Below are 16,834 nucleotides of genomic sequence, written 5' to 3'. Positions count from 1 at the left end.
GTGGATCTTTTCTCTTTTCTCCCCCTGCCCTGTTTCCTTGAGAAAAGGGATAAAGACTACACCTGACTACTTACTGGGTTATTTGCCTTATCTCTCCCCACTCCCCTGCTGCCAGTGAACTTCAAACTCGGGAACAGTCAAGCGGCTTATAAAATTTCACTTGCCCCTGTCAGCTCAACCAAGTAAACCTTCCTCCTGGAGGGGGAGCAAGGGAAGAGTAGACAAAACCCCAGACTCACTGATTTCAACTTCCTAAAGCAGCTGAGCTCATATGGTGTTCGGATTATTATTTACAAATCGGCATCTTCCAAAACAACCGTAAGTGTGTTATTAAGATAGAAGCCTAGAAGTTTCCATCCTAAGTAAGCACTGGTGCTTTAGAAAGGCAAAGTGGGACTATTGGTTTAGTCAGCTAATTAGCTGTTGCCTCCTCACCCGCTTAGAATTTTCTCATGCCACTAATAACCTAATTAACAAAAAGATATATATATATATTTCACATATGTTCTCTCTCATTTCTTTATCACAACTGTACATGAACTAGCTTTAGTATTACCTTTATTGTCTAGATGGGGAAAACAAAGTCCAAGAAGGTACTGCAAATTAAGGCAGAGACCAAATTTTAGGCTGTGACATTGAATTCCACATGCCTCTCCATTACAAGGGGTCAGACAAATATAGTATTAAACTTGTCTTAAGATTCTTTACGTTTTTAAAGTTTTTAAGGTTTTGTTTAAAAAGTTTTTAAGACTTTTTAAAAGCTCAAACCAATAGCATAATGGTTGGTTTTATTCTTTAGCAGGTGGAATCCTCTGAATGCTTGTCTACAAAATACTAAATACTTAAAGAATATGAGAGAAGAGAGCTGGGGGGTTTATCCCACCCAGAGATGCGCACACTTGCCTGCGTATAGTGGAAATCCATCCACATTTAATAAATGAATCAATTTCTGGGTGGTTATTACAAAATTTGGTTAATCTATTTTAAAACAAAGTTGGGATAAAATTATATGCCAATTTCAAAAAAAATGTGAGTATTAACATATGCATAAGGAAAGTAATCGAGAAAAATATGTACCACGTGTATATTGTCTGACACAAAATAATTAAAAAGAAAAGAAGGAATAAAAAAGAAAACACATTATAGAATATTTGCATTATAGTTACAAGGGAAGACAGACAGACCTATTTATAAATTCCAGATCCTCCACTGTCCATGGTATGATTGGAGGCAGGTTACTTAGCCTGCTGTGTCTCCTTTTGCTCACTTGGAGGTGATAATGATGTGTACTTCATAGTACTACTATAATGATTAGATGAGATAGTGCCTGGCATTCCATGAACTATTCTTACTATTGTTACTCTCATCCTTATTATCATTTCTCCCCAATTCACATTTCCGTGAGCTGAAAATCACCATGTCATGACCCTGCTCTATCAGCAGATATCATGCAGACCTGGTTGCAATTGTAAAACACAATAGCATTCACCACATGGAATATGGAACTAGAACTTTGTTTTCCCCATGCTTGTCTCTCAACTCACCATTCATAATACATTCGTACATACATTCATACATACATACAGTAAGCCAAAGAATTGCTGAGACAATAGTTAGATGGAAGAAAAAAAGGCAACCTGGCTTCAACCCAACTGTCATGAACCAATGGCAGATGGAGGGATGGCACAAGGACTTGTTCTGTGAGTCTCCATCCCTGTCTACTTATTTTCTGGCTTAGTTTGGGGGAAGGAGAAAAGAAGCTGTCCGCCTTTTACCTACTCTGAACATTTGATGGTAAATCGTTGTTCACTAACTTCCAGAGGCAAATCAGGAGAGAGGGCAATAACAAGATTTAGGTTTTGGGTTTTTTTTTGTTGTTGTTGTTGTTTTTAATAGTCAACCAGAGACATTTCATCCCTGAGACAACAGGCCCCATGGAGGACAGGGGAGACAGTCAAGGACTGAAAGTTGCAGGATTCTATGTAAATCCGTATACTGAACAGCAAGATTCCCTTCCCTTACCCAGATCCCAGAATTTCCACAGCCAAGTTTAAAATCCTCACACGGGAGTTTGGAAGATCCTTCTTTGGAAAAACTCAACAAACGTGCCCAGGGGTCGGAGCAGCTCGGCTTTTGCACTGAACAGGGTGGGAAGTTGATACTGAAACAAATTACCACAAACTTAGTGGCTTAAAAAACATAAATTTGTGAGCAGGAGCCAAGATGGCGGAACAGCCTGGAAGGTTTTTTTGTGTCTCTCGTCATGAACTACAGCCAGACCAACACTAAACCATCCTGCTCACCGAGAAAACAGATCTGAGGATTCACACAACAATCCGCACAACCTGAACCACAGAACTCGGCGGGTATGCGGCGCAGAGAGGTAAACTGAGGGAGAGAGAAGCCGCGGAGGGCAGGGAGCCGATTTTGTGTGCGGAGAGAGGACGGAGATGGGGGGGGGGGTGATACAGGAAACGCACGCCCCCAAAAAGCAGCTGGAGAGAAAGTGGAAAAGTGGAAACAGCCGCAGGGACCGAACTAAAAAGGGAGAAAAGAGAAAGGAGAGGGTTTAAATTCCATTAAGACTGTAAACAGGGAGGGCAGAGTCTGAAACGCCGCAGCTCCATACCTGGCGGTACTCTGGTGGGAAGGGCGAATCCCCAGGAGCAGAGTGGGGTCCGGGTGGTCCTCAGGCCACACGGGACAGGCGGTTCCCTTGCTGGGAGGCCATCTGGTGGAGACTGTGGCTGCCGGGTCCCAGCAGACGCCAGAGAATAACCACATTCGCTGGTGCTGGAACAGGGTCGTTGTGGGTGAAGCCTGATGCCAGACGTGCGTTGTGATTTTCCATAATCCCCAAAATGCCGCTGCTACACTGTCTCGCGAACTTTTTCTGGGGCGGGCTGGCACCCGGCCGCAGTCTCGGGACATCGGCAGCAGCACAGTCCCACGAACATTCCTGGGGGCGGCCGGCACCCGGCCATTCTCAGTGAGACCCTCCCCCAGAGGATCTGAGCAGGTCAAAGCCTCAGTCCCTCGGAAGTGAGGGGTCGGGAAACACAGCCGCATCTGAGATAAGACTCAGGCAGGAGGTATCGCCTGGCAACCTGCCGGCTTGGTCACCGACAGTGTAAAAGCGGGGAGCAGACAGAAGCGGGAGACAAAGGACAGGTGCATAATTGCTGATCATGGAGAACAGAGTTTGGATACCCGAGGCTGGGTGGCTGGGGGACGCCATTTTCACCACTCCCGCGCATGCGCATGGACACCTACAAGCGCCACAACAATCCCTCCCAGTAATCTAAGCAGCGCCACCTAGTGGAGAACGGAGCCATTACACTAACCCCTGCCCAGCTGGGCCAACCTCACTCTTGAGGAACACAAATCTCTCCGCCTGCTTCGTTAACGGACTATGAAGTGCTTCATAGGTTGACTTCTAGGGGAAAATGATGTAATTTCAATCATAGTTCAGTCTATTCACTGGTCCATCTATTCAATTTTCCTTTTTTTTTTCTCTTCCATTTCTTTTATTTTTCTTGAACACGGAAAAAGAAAAATTTATTTTTTGTTTCAATTTTTATTAAAAATATCTTTCTTTAATTTTTTTCTGCTATATTTTTTTAATTTCTTGTAGATTTTTCAAACACTACTTTACTTCCATCATTTCATTTTATTCTATTTCATTGTATTCATTTTTTCAAATTTTCAAACGTTTTCCTTTTTCTTTTTTTTCTTTTTCCCCTTTTTTCTCTAATCTATCAAGCCCCATTCAACGCCTAGACCAAAACACACCTAGAATCTAGCATCATTTATTTGATTTTTGTGTGTGTCTATTGTTTTTAGTTTTTTAATTTTAATTTTTTTACCCCATTAATTCCTTTTCTTCCTGCAAAATGACAAAATGAAGGAATTCACCCCAAAAGAAAGAGCAGGGAGAAACGACAGCCAGGGATTTAACCAACACAGATACAAGCAAGATCTCTGAACCAGAATTTAGAATCACAATAATAAGGAGTGCCTGGGTGGCTCAGTCGGTTGGGCGTCTGACTTCAGCTCAGGTCATGATCTCACAGCTCATGAGTTCTAGCCCTGCATTGGGCTCTGTGCTGATAGCTCAGAGCCTGGAGCCTGCTTCGGATTTGTCTCCCTCTCTCTCTGCCCCTAACCCACTTGGATTCTGCCTCTGTCTCTCTCAAAAATAAATAAACATTAAAAAAATTAGAATCACAATAATAAGAATATTATCTGGGGCTGAAAATAGTATAGAATCCCTTTCTGAAGACATAAAAGAAGTAAAAGCTAGTCAAGATGAAATAAAAAATGCTATAACTGAGTTGCAATCTCGAATGGATTGAGTGGCAAGGGTGGATGAGGCAGAACAGCAACTCAGCAGTACAAAGGACAAACTTATGGAGAATATTGAAGCAGTAAAAAAGAGGGAAACTAAGGCAAAAGAGAATGATTTAAGAATTAGAGAAATCAATGACTCATTAAAAAGGAACAACATCAGAATCATAGGGGTCGCAGAAGATGAAGAGAGGAAAAAAAGGGGTAGAAGGGTTATGTGAGCAAATCATAGCAGAAAACTTTCCTAACCTGGGGAAAGACACAGACATCAAAATCCAGGAAGCACGGAGGACTCCCATTAGATTCAACAAAAACCGACCATCAACAAGGCATATCATAGTCAAATTCACAAAATACTAAGGCAAGGAGAGAATCATGAAAGCAGCAAGGGAAAAAAAGTCCTTCACCTACGAGGGAAGACAGATCAGGTTTGCAGCAGACCTATCCACAGAAACTTGGCAGGTCAGAAAGGAGTGGCAGGTTATATTCAGTGTGCTGAATCGGAAAAATATGCAGCCAAGAATTCTTTACCCAGCAAGGCTGTCATTCAAAATAGAAGGAGAGATTAAAAGCTTCCCAGACAAACAAAAATTAAAGGAGTTTGTGACCACTAAACCAGCCCTGCAAGAAATTTCAAGGAGGTCTCTCTGAGGGGAGAAAACATGAAAAAAAAAAGACCAAAAAGACTAAATGCAACAAAGACTAGAAAGGACCAAAGAACACCACCAGAAACTCCAACTCTACAAGAAACATAATGGCAATACATTCATATCTGTCACTACTCACTCTAAACGTCAATGGGCTAAATACTCCAATCAATAGACATAGGGTAACAGAATGGATAAGAAAACAAGACCCATCTATATGCTGTTTACAAGAGACCCACTTTAGACCTAAAGACACCTTCAGATTGAAAGTAAGGGTTTGGAGAACCATCTATCATGCTAACAGTCAACAAAAGAAACCCGGAGTAGCCATACTTGTATCAGACAATCTAGACTTTAAAATAAACTGTAACAAGAGATGAAGAAGGGCATTTATCATAATTAAGGGATCTATCCACCAAGAAGACCTAACAATCGTAAACATTTATGCTCTAAATGTGAGAGCACCCAAATATATAAATCAATTAATCACAAACATAAAGAAACTCATTGATAATAATACCATAATAGTAGAAGACTTCAACACCCCACTCAGAGCAATGGACAGATCATCTAATCAGAAAATTAACAAGGAAACAATGGCTTTGAGTGACACACTGGACCAGATGGACTTAGATATATTCAGAACATTTCATCCTAAAGCAGCAGAATACACATTCTTCTCCAGTGCACATGGAACATTCCCCAGAATAGATCACATACTGGGACACAAATTAGCCCTCAACAAGTACAAAAACATCAAGATCATACTGTGCATATTTTCAGACCACAAAGCTATGAAACTTGAAATCAACCACAAGAAAAAAATTGGAAAGGTAACAAATATTTGGAGACTAAAGAACATCCTACTAAAGAATGAATGGGCTAACCAAGAAGTTAAAGAGGAAATTTAAAAGTACATGGAAAACAAAGAAAATGATAACACCATAGCCCCAAACCTCTGGGACACAGCAAAGGCAGTCATAAGAGGGAAGTATACAGCAATCCAGGCCTTCCTAAAGAAGAAACAAAGGTCTTAGATACACAACTTAACCTTACACCTTAAAGAGCTGGAAAAAGAACAGCAAATAAAAAAACCAAAACCAGCAGTAGACAGGAAATAATAAAGATTAGAGCAGAAATCAATGCTATTGAAACCAAAAAAGCAGTAGAACAGATCGATGAACCAGAAGGTGGTTTTGAGAGAATTAACAAAATTGATAAACCACTAGCCAGTTTGATCAAAAAGAAAAAGGAAAGGGCCCAAATAAATAAAATCAAGAATGAAAAAGGAGAGACCACAACCAACACAGCAGAAATACAAACAATAATAAGGGAACATTATGAGCAATTATATGCCAATAAAATGGGCAATCTGGAAGAAATGGACAAATTCCTAGAAACATATAAACTACGAAAACAGACTCATAACCAGTAAAGAAATTGAATTAGTAATCAAAAATCTCCCAAAAAACAAGAGTCCAGGGCCACATTGGTTTCCAGGGGAATTCTACCAAACATTTAAGGAAGAGTTAACACCTATTCTCTTGAAGCTGTTCCAAAAAATAGAAATGGGAGGAAAACTTCCAAACTCTTCCTATGAAGCCAGCATTACCTTGATTCCAAAACCAGACAAAGACCCCACTAAAAAGGAGAACTATAGACCGATTTCCCTGATGAACATGGATGCAAAAATCCTCAGCAAGATATTAGCCAGCCAGATCCAACAATACATTAAAAAAATTATTCACCATGTCCAAGTGGGATTTATACCTGGGAGGCAGGGCTGGTTCAATATTCGCAAAATAATCGATGTGATTCATCACATCAATAACAGAAAGGACAAGAACTACATGATCCTCTCAATAGATGCAGAGAAAGCATTTGACAAAACACAGCATCCTTTCTTGATAAAAACCCTCAAGAAAGTAGGGATAGAAGGATCATAACTCGAGATCATAAAAGCCATATATAAAAGACACAACACTAATATCATCCTCAATGGGGAAATACTAAGACCTTTCCCCCCAAGGTCAGGAACAAGACAGGGATGTCCACTCTTGCCACTGTTATTCAACATAGTATTGGAAGTCTTTGCCTCTGCAATCAGACAACACAAAGAAATAAAAGGCATCCAAGTCAGCCAGGAGGAGGTCAAACTTTCATTCTTTGCAGATGACGTGATACTCTATATGGAAACCCAAAGATTCCACCAAAAAACTGCTAGAACTGATCCATGAATTCAGCAAAGTTGCAGGATATAAAATCAATGCACAGAAATCGGTTGCATTCCTATACACCAACAATGAGGCACCAGAAAGAGAAACCAATGAATCAATCCCATTTATAATTGCACCAAAACCCATAAAATACCTAGGAATAAATCTAACCAAAGAGGTGAAAAATCTATACAAGGAAAACTATAGAAAGCTTATGAAAGAAATCGAAGAATACACCAAAAAATGGAAAAGTATCCCATGTTCCTGGATAGGAAGAACAAATATTGTTAAAATGTCAATACTACCCAAAGCAATCTACATATTCAATGTAATCTCTATCAAAATAACACCAGCATTCTTCACAGAGCTAGGACAAACCATCCTAAAATTTAGTATGGAACCAGAAAAGACCCCAATAGTGAAAGCAATCTTGAAAAAGAAAACCAAAGCAAGAAGCATCACAATCCCAGACTTCAGGCTGTATTACAAAGCTGTAATCCTCAAGACAGTATGGTACTGGCACAAGAACAGACACTCAGATCAATGGAACAGAATAGAGAACCCAGAAATGGGTCCACAAATGTATGGCCAACTAATCTTTACAATGCAGGAAAGATTATCCAATGGAATAAAGACAGTGTCTTCAGCAAGTGGTGCTGGGAAAACTGGACAGCGACATGCAGAAGAATGAACCTGGACCACTTTCTTCCACCATACACAAAAATAAACTCAAAATGGATGAAAGACCTAAATGTAAGACAGGAAGTGATCAAAATTCTTGAGGAGAAAGTAGGCAAAACCCTCTTTGACCTTGGCCGCAGCAACTTCTTACTCAACACGTCTCCGGAGGCAAGGGAAACAAAAGCAAAAGTGAACTGCTGGGACCTCATCAAGATAAAAGCTTCTGTACAGCAAAGGAAACAGTTAGCAAAACTAAAAGGCAACCGATGGAATGGGAGAAGATATTCGCAAACAACATATCAGATAAAGGGTTAGTGTCCAAAATCCAAAAAGAACTTAACTCAACACCCAAAAAACAAATAATCCAGTGAAGGAATGGGCAAAAGACATGAATAGACACTTCTCCAAAGAAGACATCCAGATGGCCAACCGACACATGAAAAGATGCTCATCAACATCACTCATCCTCAGGGAAATACAAATCAAAACCACAATGAGATACCACCTCACCCCTGTCAGAATGGCTAACATGAGCAACTCAGGCAACAACAGATGTTGGCGAGGATGTGGAGAAAGAGGATCTCTTTTGAATTGTTGGTGGCAATGCAAGCTGGTGCAGCCACTCTGGAAAACAGTGTGGAGGTTCCTCAAAAAACTAAAAATAGAACCACCCTATAACCCAGCAATTGCACTACTAGGCATTTACCCACAGGATACAGGTGTACTGTTTTGAAGGGACACATGCACCCCCATTTTATTGCAGCACTATCAACAATAGCCAACGTATGGAAAGAGCCCAAATGTCCATCGATGGATGAATGGATAAAGAAATGGTACGTATATACAGTAGAGTATTACTCAGCAACCACAAAGAATGAAATCTTGCCATTTGCAACCACGTGGATGGAACTGGAGGGTATTATGCTAAGTGAAATTAGCCAGTCAGAGAAAGACAAGTATCATATGACTTCACTCATATGAGGACTTTAAGATATAAAGCAGATGAACATAAGGGAAGGGAAGCAAAAATAATATGAAAACAGGGAAGGTGACAAAAACATAAGAGACTCTTAAATATGGAGAACAAACAGAGGGTTCCTGGAGGGGTTGTGGAGGGGAGGAATGGGCTAAATGGGTGAGGGGCATTAAGGAATCTACTCCTGAAATCATTGTTGCACTATAATGCTAACTAACTTGGATGTAAATTTAAAAAATTAAAAACATTAAAAATAATAAAAACAAAAACAAACAAACCAAAAAAAAACAGACCCGGGGGTCAGCAAACCTCATTCACAAACATAGAGCTTCTGATCAGGGATGAATTTCTAAAACATGATTGGACAGCAAAAGATCACGTGGTATTTGAGGAAAGCTCCTAACATGAAAAAGAGAGACCCAAACAAACAGCAGAAGGAATTTGAAGACTGCAGAAATGGTGTCAAAATCAGAAGGAAATTCCCCCCAAAAGTACAGAGAGAAGAGAAGATATTGTATCCATGAAACAAGAGTAATCACAGAACAAGGAAGAAGTCTTGGAAATTAAAAAGAAAGAAAGAAAGAAAGAAAGAAAGAAAGAAAGAAAGAAAGAAAGAAAGAAAGAAAGGAAGGAGGGAGGGAGGGAGGGAGGGAGGAAGGAAGGAAGGAAAGAAAGAAAGAAAGAAAGCTAAAATTTTTTTAAAAAATTGTTTTTCAAGTGAGACTCCAAGATAGTTTAGCAAAAAACAAATGCGAGAAAACAATACCAAGAAAGAAAGAAAGAAAGAAAGGAAGAAAGAAAGAAAGAAAGCTAAAATTTTTTTAAAAAATTGTTTTTCAAGTGAGACTCCAAGATAGTTTAGCAAAAAACAAATGAGAGAAAACAATACCAAGATTGGAGTACTGATCCAGAAGGTCTGTATCAGATAAGATTAGGTTTGGCTGCATATAACAGAAAACGTAAAATGCTAGTGTCTTAAATGTGCAAGGGTTTATTCTATCTTCAATGGAGCTAGGCATAGTAAGGTCAATATGGCAGCTCCAAAGAGACCCCGCATCTTTTTCTGTTTAAGTTTATGTATTTATTTTGAGAGAGAGAGAGAGAGAGCATGAGCAAGGGAGGGGCAGTGAGAGAAGGTGAGTGAGAAAATCCCAAGCAGGCCCTATGCTGTCAGTGCAGAGCCCCACACGGGGCTCAATTTCACAACCATGTGCGAAAACCAAGAGTCGGACGCTTAACATCATGATCCAAGGCAGCTGTACTCCAGCATCAGGAAAGTGGAAGCCAGGAGGGACAGAGGGCACTCCTCCCAGCTAAATCAGCTCCTAAAGCAGTGTTCCAATAAATCCCACACCAGCACTTTCACTGACATCTCATTGGCCAGAACTTAGCCACTTGTTCTCATCCAGCTACATAGGAATCTAGGAAATGTGTTCTTTTATCTAGGCGCTTTACCACAACCAACCAGTAAGTGTTTTCCTACCAAGGAAGAAGGAGAGGATGCAAATGTTTAGAGAGTCTTTATTACAGGGTCTGGTTTCTGGACCCTGTAATATACTGTCCAAAGAAATGGAGAGAAACAGAGAAATGGATAGGCGGAGATTACTCAGAATTAGTACAAAGACATCACGTCTTTATGTTGATGGACTGCCAATTACCAAGCATAATGAATGGGAGAGGACCCCACGAAGGCCCGTCCTAAGATTTCAGATTCCCAGACATAAAGAGAAGATCTAAGGTAAGTTCACGAGCAAGTGATCGTGGCTAAGAAAAAAGTGGGCTTGTCAACCGCATCCCTGGGAGCTGTAAGACCGTGGAACGGTGCCACTGAAATTTTGAGGAACATAATCTTCATCCTAGAGTTCCCTACTTGCCACAACTAACAATCAAGTGTGTAAAGTCTCAACCATGCAACAATGTGGTGGGCAAGAAACCAAGAAAGGAGAAAATGTGGGTTCCAAGCAACAGGAGATCCAGCATGAGAGGAAGCCTGGGAGGACTCCCCGGACGGCCGCTGGTTACCAGGCCTGAGGAGCAAACAGCCCAGTTTGGAGGAGGAGAATGAATGGATGGACTATCTGAAATTTGTACTGAGAACCCATGGCGGGGGGAGGGGGGCGGTGTAAGAAAACTTAGCAATAGACACAAAGAAAACTAAACAAATGAAAAATGAAGTCATTATAAAGGCTAAATCCTTATCCACCCTAATGGAAGTTAGGTGGTAACGTCTAATTGAACTATAGCATTTCATGCACATTACTAAGGTATGGACAGAGGGGAAAAAAAGAAAAATCTGTAGGGGCTGGAAGTGGTTGTTTCTACAGAAGAGGGAAATTGGAGTAAAGAAATTCTTCTTCATAAACCTTTCAGCATCACTTTTAAACTTATGCATATTATCACTGTGATTTTAAAAATCAGGTTTTGAGATGTGAAAACACATAACCGTGTTGTTGTCCTTTTCCTAAATTATCCAAATGTAGTGCCACCCTTCACTGGAATTATTAAGAAGAAAAATATTAACTGAATAATTTACTAGATTAGTATGAATTCATTTTGTCTTTATTAGGAACTTGATACCTCTACCAAGTGATCCTATGGATTCTAGAAATCAAAGTTTCTATATTCAAACTCAATCTCAGCACCTACAAAAAAAAATGCCCTTTTATTCAAGAAGGTCAACACCAGACACACAAATACACACAAACACGGCATTTCTGTCCATGTTTCACTGATTCAATTTGAAGGCTTTAGAACAAAAGATCCACAGGAATGGCTTACCAAGTACCAAACTATTAAGTTCCTGGGTCCTTGGAACACCCATCTAACTGTTGATTAAAACAACAACAAAAAAAAAAATCCAGGGGCACCTGGGTGGCTCAGTTGATTAAGCATCTGACTTGATTTCGGCTCAGGTCATGATCTCAGGGTTTGTGGGTTTGAGTCCCGCATCAGGCTCTGCACTGACAGCACTCTCCCTCCCACTCTCTCTCTCTCTGAAAATAAATAAATAAACTTTAAAAGAAAAAGCCAAGAAGCGTTAATGAGATAAATTGTGGAAGGAAAGAATCTGTCAAACTGAACCAGGAAAGGAGACAGCTAACATAACATCTCTGCAAAGATAAGTATTATTTGAAAACTCATTGTGCAGATTTGTCACTGAGAACTCCAACTACTTCAAAGCCGGTTCCTGGGCTGATGAAGACAAAGGAATGTATATGCGCTGTGTTAATTTTACATGTGCCCAAGTACCCGGACGCTCGTTCTCTCTCTCGGAAAGACGAATTGATTGAAGGGTCCCAGGAAGCTTTTTTCACCTTGCAGATAACAACTAGAAGACTTATTGGGCCTCTAAAGTGCATATGATGAGATGGGCAAAATAAAAGCCTCCCTCCTTGAGTGAGTTCCTGCTGAGCCCAAGCAAGAGAAAGAGCAGGGAGGGTTTGATTCTGCCGTACCTGAGCTCTGTGCCTTTTCTCTCTTGCAATTTCTTGTAATTTTCTGTCTTGTAATTTCACTTCTAGTGACATGTCTTCTTATTTTCCAGATGCAGACTTTTCATATATTAGCTGCCGCTAGTCCTCAATCTCACTCCAAACAAACACTGCATTTTGAAACCCAGTTGCCCTCAAGAGGAACATCACTCCTGGGTAGACCCATCAAACGAGGAGTGAACCACAACCAAGCTTTAGATGCCTGGGCCCCTGCACTCTGACCACTGGACTATGTATGTAATGACGAGGAAATTCGCTCACGAGGTAATGTTAAGTGAAAAAAGCAGAACATTTGTGTGTCCACATGTTATATTATACAGATGGGTGTGTGTGTGTGTGTGTGTGTGTGTGTGTGTGTGTGTGTGTGTGTGTTTCAGAGAGATACACTAAAATATTACCTGTGCTTATCTGTGCTATAGAATGATTATGGGTTATTTGCAAATTTTCTTCTTTGTGATTTTCTGTGTTTTCCAAATTTTCTCTATTGGAAGCCAAGAACATATATCACTTTATCATTAAAAACAAAATAGGGGCGCCTGGGTGGCTCAGTCAGTTAAGTGTCTGACTTCGGCTCAGGTCATGATAATCACAGTTCCTGAGTTCGAGCCCCGTATCGGGCTCTGGGCTGACAGCTCAGAGCCTGGAGCCTGCTTCAGATTCTGTGTCTCCCTCTCTCTCTGCCCCTTGTCCGCTTGCACTCTGTCTCTCTCTCTCTCTCTCTCAAAAATAAACATGAAAAAAACTTAAAAAATAAATAAATAAAATAAATGTTGAATAGAACTCTTTTTTTCTATTTAATTTTTTTTTAACATTTACTCATTTTCTGAGAGACACATAGAGTACAAGCGGGGAAGGGGCAGAGAGAGAGGGAGACACAGAATCTGTAGCAGGCTCCAGGTTCTGAGCTGTCAGCACAGAGCCTGACACGGGGCTCGAACCCATGAACCCTGAGATCATGACCTGAACTGAAGTCGGATGCTTAACCAACTGAACCACCCAGGCGCCCCTCTTTTTTTCTTTTTAAAGCCAAAAGAACTTCTAGCATATTTTCCACCTGCTTGCATCTTCTATGTTATAATACAAATTCTGGAGATATACTAGGAGTTACACCCTGAAATTCCTATACATTTTTTTCTGGGCTGGACCACATGGTCTTTGGTATCATAATCTGGCTTCCCTGCTGAAGTTCCATTCTTCAGCAGACTTTTCTAGTGCGGTGCCTTCACCACGTGCTTCCTGACTATTTGTTTGAATAGCCAAGAAGGATAAATATTTAAAGCCGATTAAGACGCACTTTGATTTATGAGCATCTCTTTTCGGGTGTTTCCAGGATCCAGTCCTTTATTCTTGCTAAGGAGCAGAGAGTTGATAGGCAATGCCATTAGACTCTAAGTGTGCTATTCCTTTTTTTCCCCACATGACGCAATATCTTCCTTCAACCTTACATTATCTCAGGTCAATAAATCCCAACACTGGGGAAAAAATAGGAATACCAATCTTTTTTAATGACAGGGAAGCTCAGCTACTCTGATATTTGAACTTGTCACCTTCTAAATGTGGAAAGAGGGGGACTGAGTTTTCTTTTTTTGAGAATTGACTGACTGTGTCACCTGGTTGCCTGACCTCTCAGTCAGAGAGGCTGTCACTCTCCTTTGTTGCCATTAAGTGGCAGTTTAACACCACGTCACCTGCTACCCTCTCGTTATCATCTGGATATGCAGAATTCCAGGGCTTTTGAGAACAGTTGCTTCTTGATCGTCCTTGAGAACAAACAGGGTGTCTCCGTTTCGGCAATACGAATGCAACCAGCCCAAAATGAAAGGAAAATTTAAAGCATGTCTATTTAATCTTGGGCTGCTTTTTTTTTTTTTAAACGTTTGAAACGTATCGCTATTATTCAGAAGTTTGCACAATTTTAAACAAAAGAAATAAAGCTACAGGGTTGAGCTCTGACTCAGGAATTGCTCCAAAACTGTCTTTCTTATTCTATCATTCTGGTCTGCCCTGCTCCATGATTTCACACCTTGAGGGTTTAGCCAGAATTCTCTCTCACCAAGACAGAAATAAAGCATCCATTTCAGCTGACTTGTCACCCTTAAGCTGTTATCTTTCTGGTGCAGAATATTCCCTGGACAGATGACAAAAAGAGGGCTAGATATTTTTTTGGTAACTAATTCGTCAGTTCAACATCTATTGAGTAGTGACTTATTATACGACACCTAATGTGCCAGCTGCTGGTGGTACTGAGACAGTGACACCATTCCTTGCCCTTTAAAGATGAAAACAAATAAACCAACAGCCGTGACACCACGATCTAAGTGCTGCTGTGCAGACGGAGAAAGAAGGTGTTAGATATTCAGAAGAGGGGGGCCCCTGGTCCACGTTGAGGGTTCAGAAAGCTCTCCTAAAGGAAGTGGGCATTGATATTGAAAGGTGAAGAGGAGTGCTTTCTCCAGGTAGCAAAGAGGGAAAAGGGATTCTGACACTAGGAAACGGCTCCGGTGAAGGCAGGGTCGGGAGCATGTGGTGAATCCAAGGGTCCCAAGTCCCCTGGGATAGCGGTAGCCCAGTGTAATATGGACAAGGAAGATGAGGAGGGGAAGATGATGCGGTGGGGGGGGGGGGCAAATCTTGGAGGCTTTATAGGTAAGACTAAGTTATTTAGCCCTTATCTGGAGATCAAAGAAGAACAATTGAAAGATTTGAAGCAGGAGAATTAAATGATTAAAATTTCCCTTTAGGAAAATCACTATGGATACAGAGTAGAGAACAGTTGGAAGGAACAGGAAGAACACGGGAGCCAGAAACACCAGTTTGGAGATGATGGCAGGAGACCAGGCCTGCACTAAAGAAGGCACCTGGGAGGCAGAATGGACAGGGTTTTGTGATGGGTCAGATGGTGGTGGTGGAAGCAAGGGGAGAAGGTTAGGATGAACCGGGTTTGGGGCTTGAGAGAATCAGTGAGTGATCATGCCGTCAACAGAAACCAGTCCTCCAGAAGGAGGATAAATTCTGCTTTAAAGGGCTTCAGGATAGCTTTTACCAGGATGGAGGTTGCATTGGCACAACTACGCTGCGATGGTGGTGAGTCATTCCTGTAGTCGTGCATTCAATGAATGTGCTCTGCGCGGGGCGTGATGCTGGCCAGTGAGACAAGGGTCCTACAGCCCAGGATCCACTGCTGTCCACGTGCCACTCCTTCACCGGCCCGAGACTCTCCCGAGCCCATTACCTTCTGAGCTTCCATGTCATCATCTCAAACGTGGTGACCAAACCCTCAGCTGGTTCGCCTGACCGTTGTGATAACACTGGGGAAAGCCCTTGGTAAACTGTACTCGCTAGAAGCTGAGTGACAATTTCGCCTTGTAGATGGTTGGACCATGTTGGCCACGGGAGAGCCGAGAGAAACCAGGTGAAGAAAACTAATCTTCCCAGCAATGTGACAGACCTGGATGGAAGCGAGGAGGGAGCTCAGAAAGCCCATGACCCCCTTCCTACCCTACGCTGACTGTCTCCTTCCCCCACAGTGTACAGGGAGGTAACCTTGGAAAGAGGGACGTACTCTGAAACGGCGATGGGGGAGTTCGTAAAACTGAGAATAGTTGTCAGTGAAGTCACTCGTTTTAAATAACAATTCCTTTTGGGGCGCCTGGGTGGCGCAGTCGGTTAAGCGTCCGACTTCAGCCAGGTCACGATCTCGCGCGGTCTGTGAGTTCGAGCCCCGCGTCGGGCTCTGGGCTGATGGCTCAGAGCCTGGAGCCTGTTTCCGATTCTGTGTCTCCCTCTCTCTCTGCACCTCCCCCGTTCATGCTCTGTCTCTCTCTGTCCCCAAAATAAATAAACGTTGAAAAAAAAATTTTTAAATAACAATTCCTTTTAGTTGGTGCTTCCGGTGAGTACAGATTAAAATATGATTCCGTAAACCAGCTGAAGTTCCTTATAGTCCTGTGGTGCTTGGTAGTAAAACACAGTGCTTTCAATTGTGTGAATTTCACAGAGTTCGCCCCTTGGTGTTCTGATAAGGACTCTGAGGCGTGGCAGGAATTGTTACACTCATTTTGTAGATGGAAGGATTTATATTTGGGGGATCCGACAAAGCTATAAAGTAGTGAACGTCACACAGCTAGTTGATGAAACCTTGAATCCACACATCCGTGGTCTCGGGGATGAAGGATTTTTTGGTATTATTTTATATATTTACTTAGAAGGGTCAATAGTTTTGAAAACTGTGTGAAATCTTGGTCGGCAAATCCCTTCCCAGTTTCCCAAAGAACAAGTCTAAGAGGGTATTTTGGAGAGTTCCTGGTTCTATTTTCTGCTCCCTCTCTTTCCTGAATCTTGAAACCCATTTCTCTACTGGTTCTCTTAACCTACAACACGTTAGAGTCTCCCTGATTCTCTCTCCTCTTCTAGGTGTGATGTCATCTCTCTCCTCTTCTTGGTCAAGATTTCTGGGGGAAACGTAGCTGGTCTACA

At 41.6% G+C, this 16,834-nt stretch overlaps 1 long non-coding RNA gene across 1 annotated transcript; it reads left to right on the top strand.

Annotated features, from left to right (window-relative positions):
- The first annotated feature begins 1,762 nt into the window (after positions 1 to 1,762).
- LOC128314757 (uncharacterized) lies at positions 1,763 to 15,994 on the top strand. Its single transcript, XR_008296755.1, has 3 exons — positions 1,763 to 2,383; positions 12,412 to 12,622; positions 15,100 to 15,994. It is a non-coding gene; the product is annotated as an uncharacterized LOC128314757 (long non-coding RNA).
- The last annotated feature ends 840 nt before the right edge of the window (positions 15,995 to 16,834 follow it).

Source organism: Acinonyx jubatus, chromosome A2 (genome assembly GCF_027475565.1).
Source record: "Acinonyx jubatus isolate Ajub_Pintada_27869175 chromosome A2, VMU_Ajub_asm_v1.0, whole genome shotgun sequence".
In the NCBI taxonomy this organism is placed as follows: domain Eukaryota; kingdom Metazoa; phylum Chordata; class Mammalia; order Carnivora; family Felidae; genus Acinonyx; species Acinonyx jubatus.
This window is presented reverse-complemented; position numbering and strand designations above follow the sequence as displayed.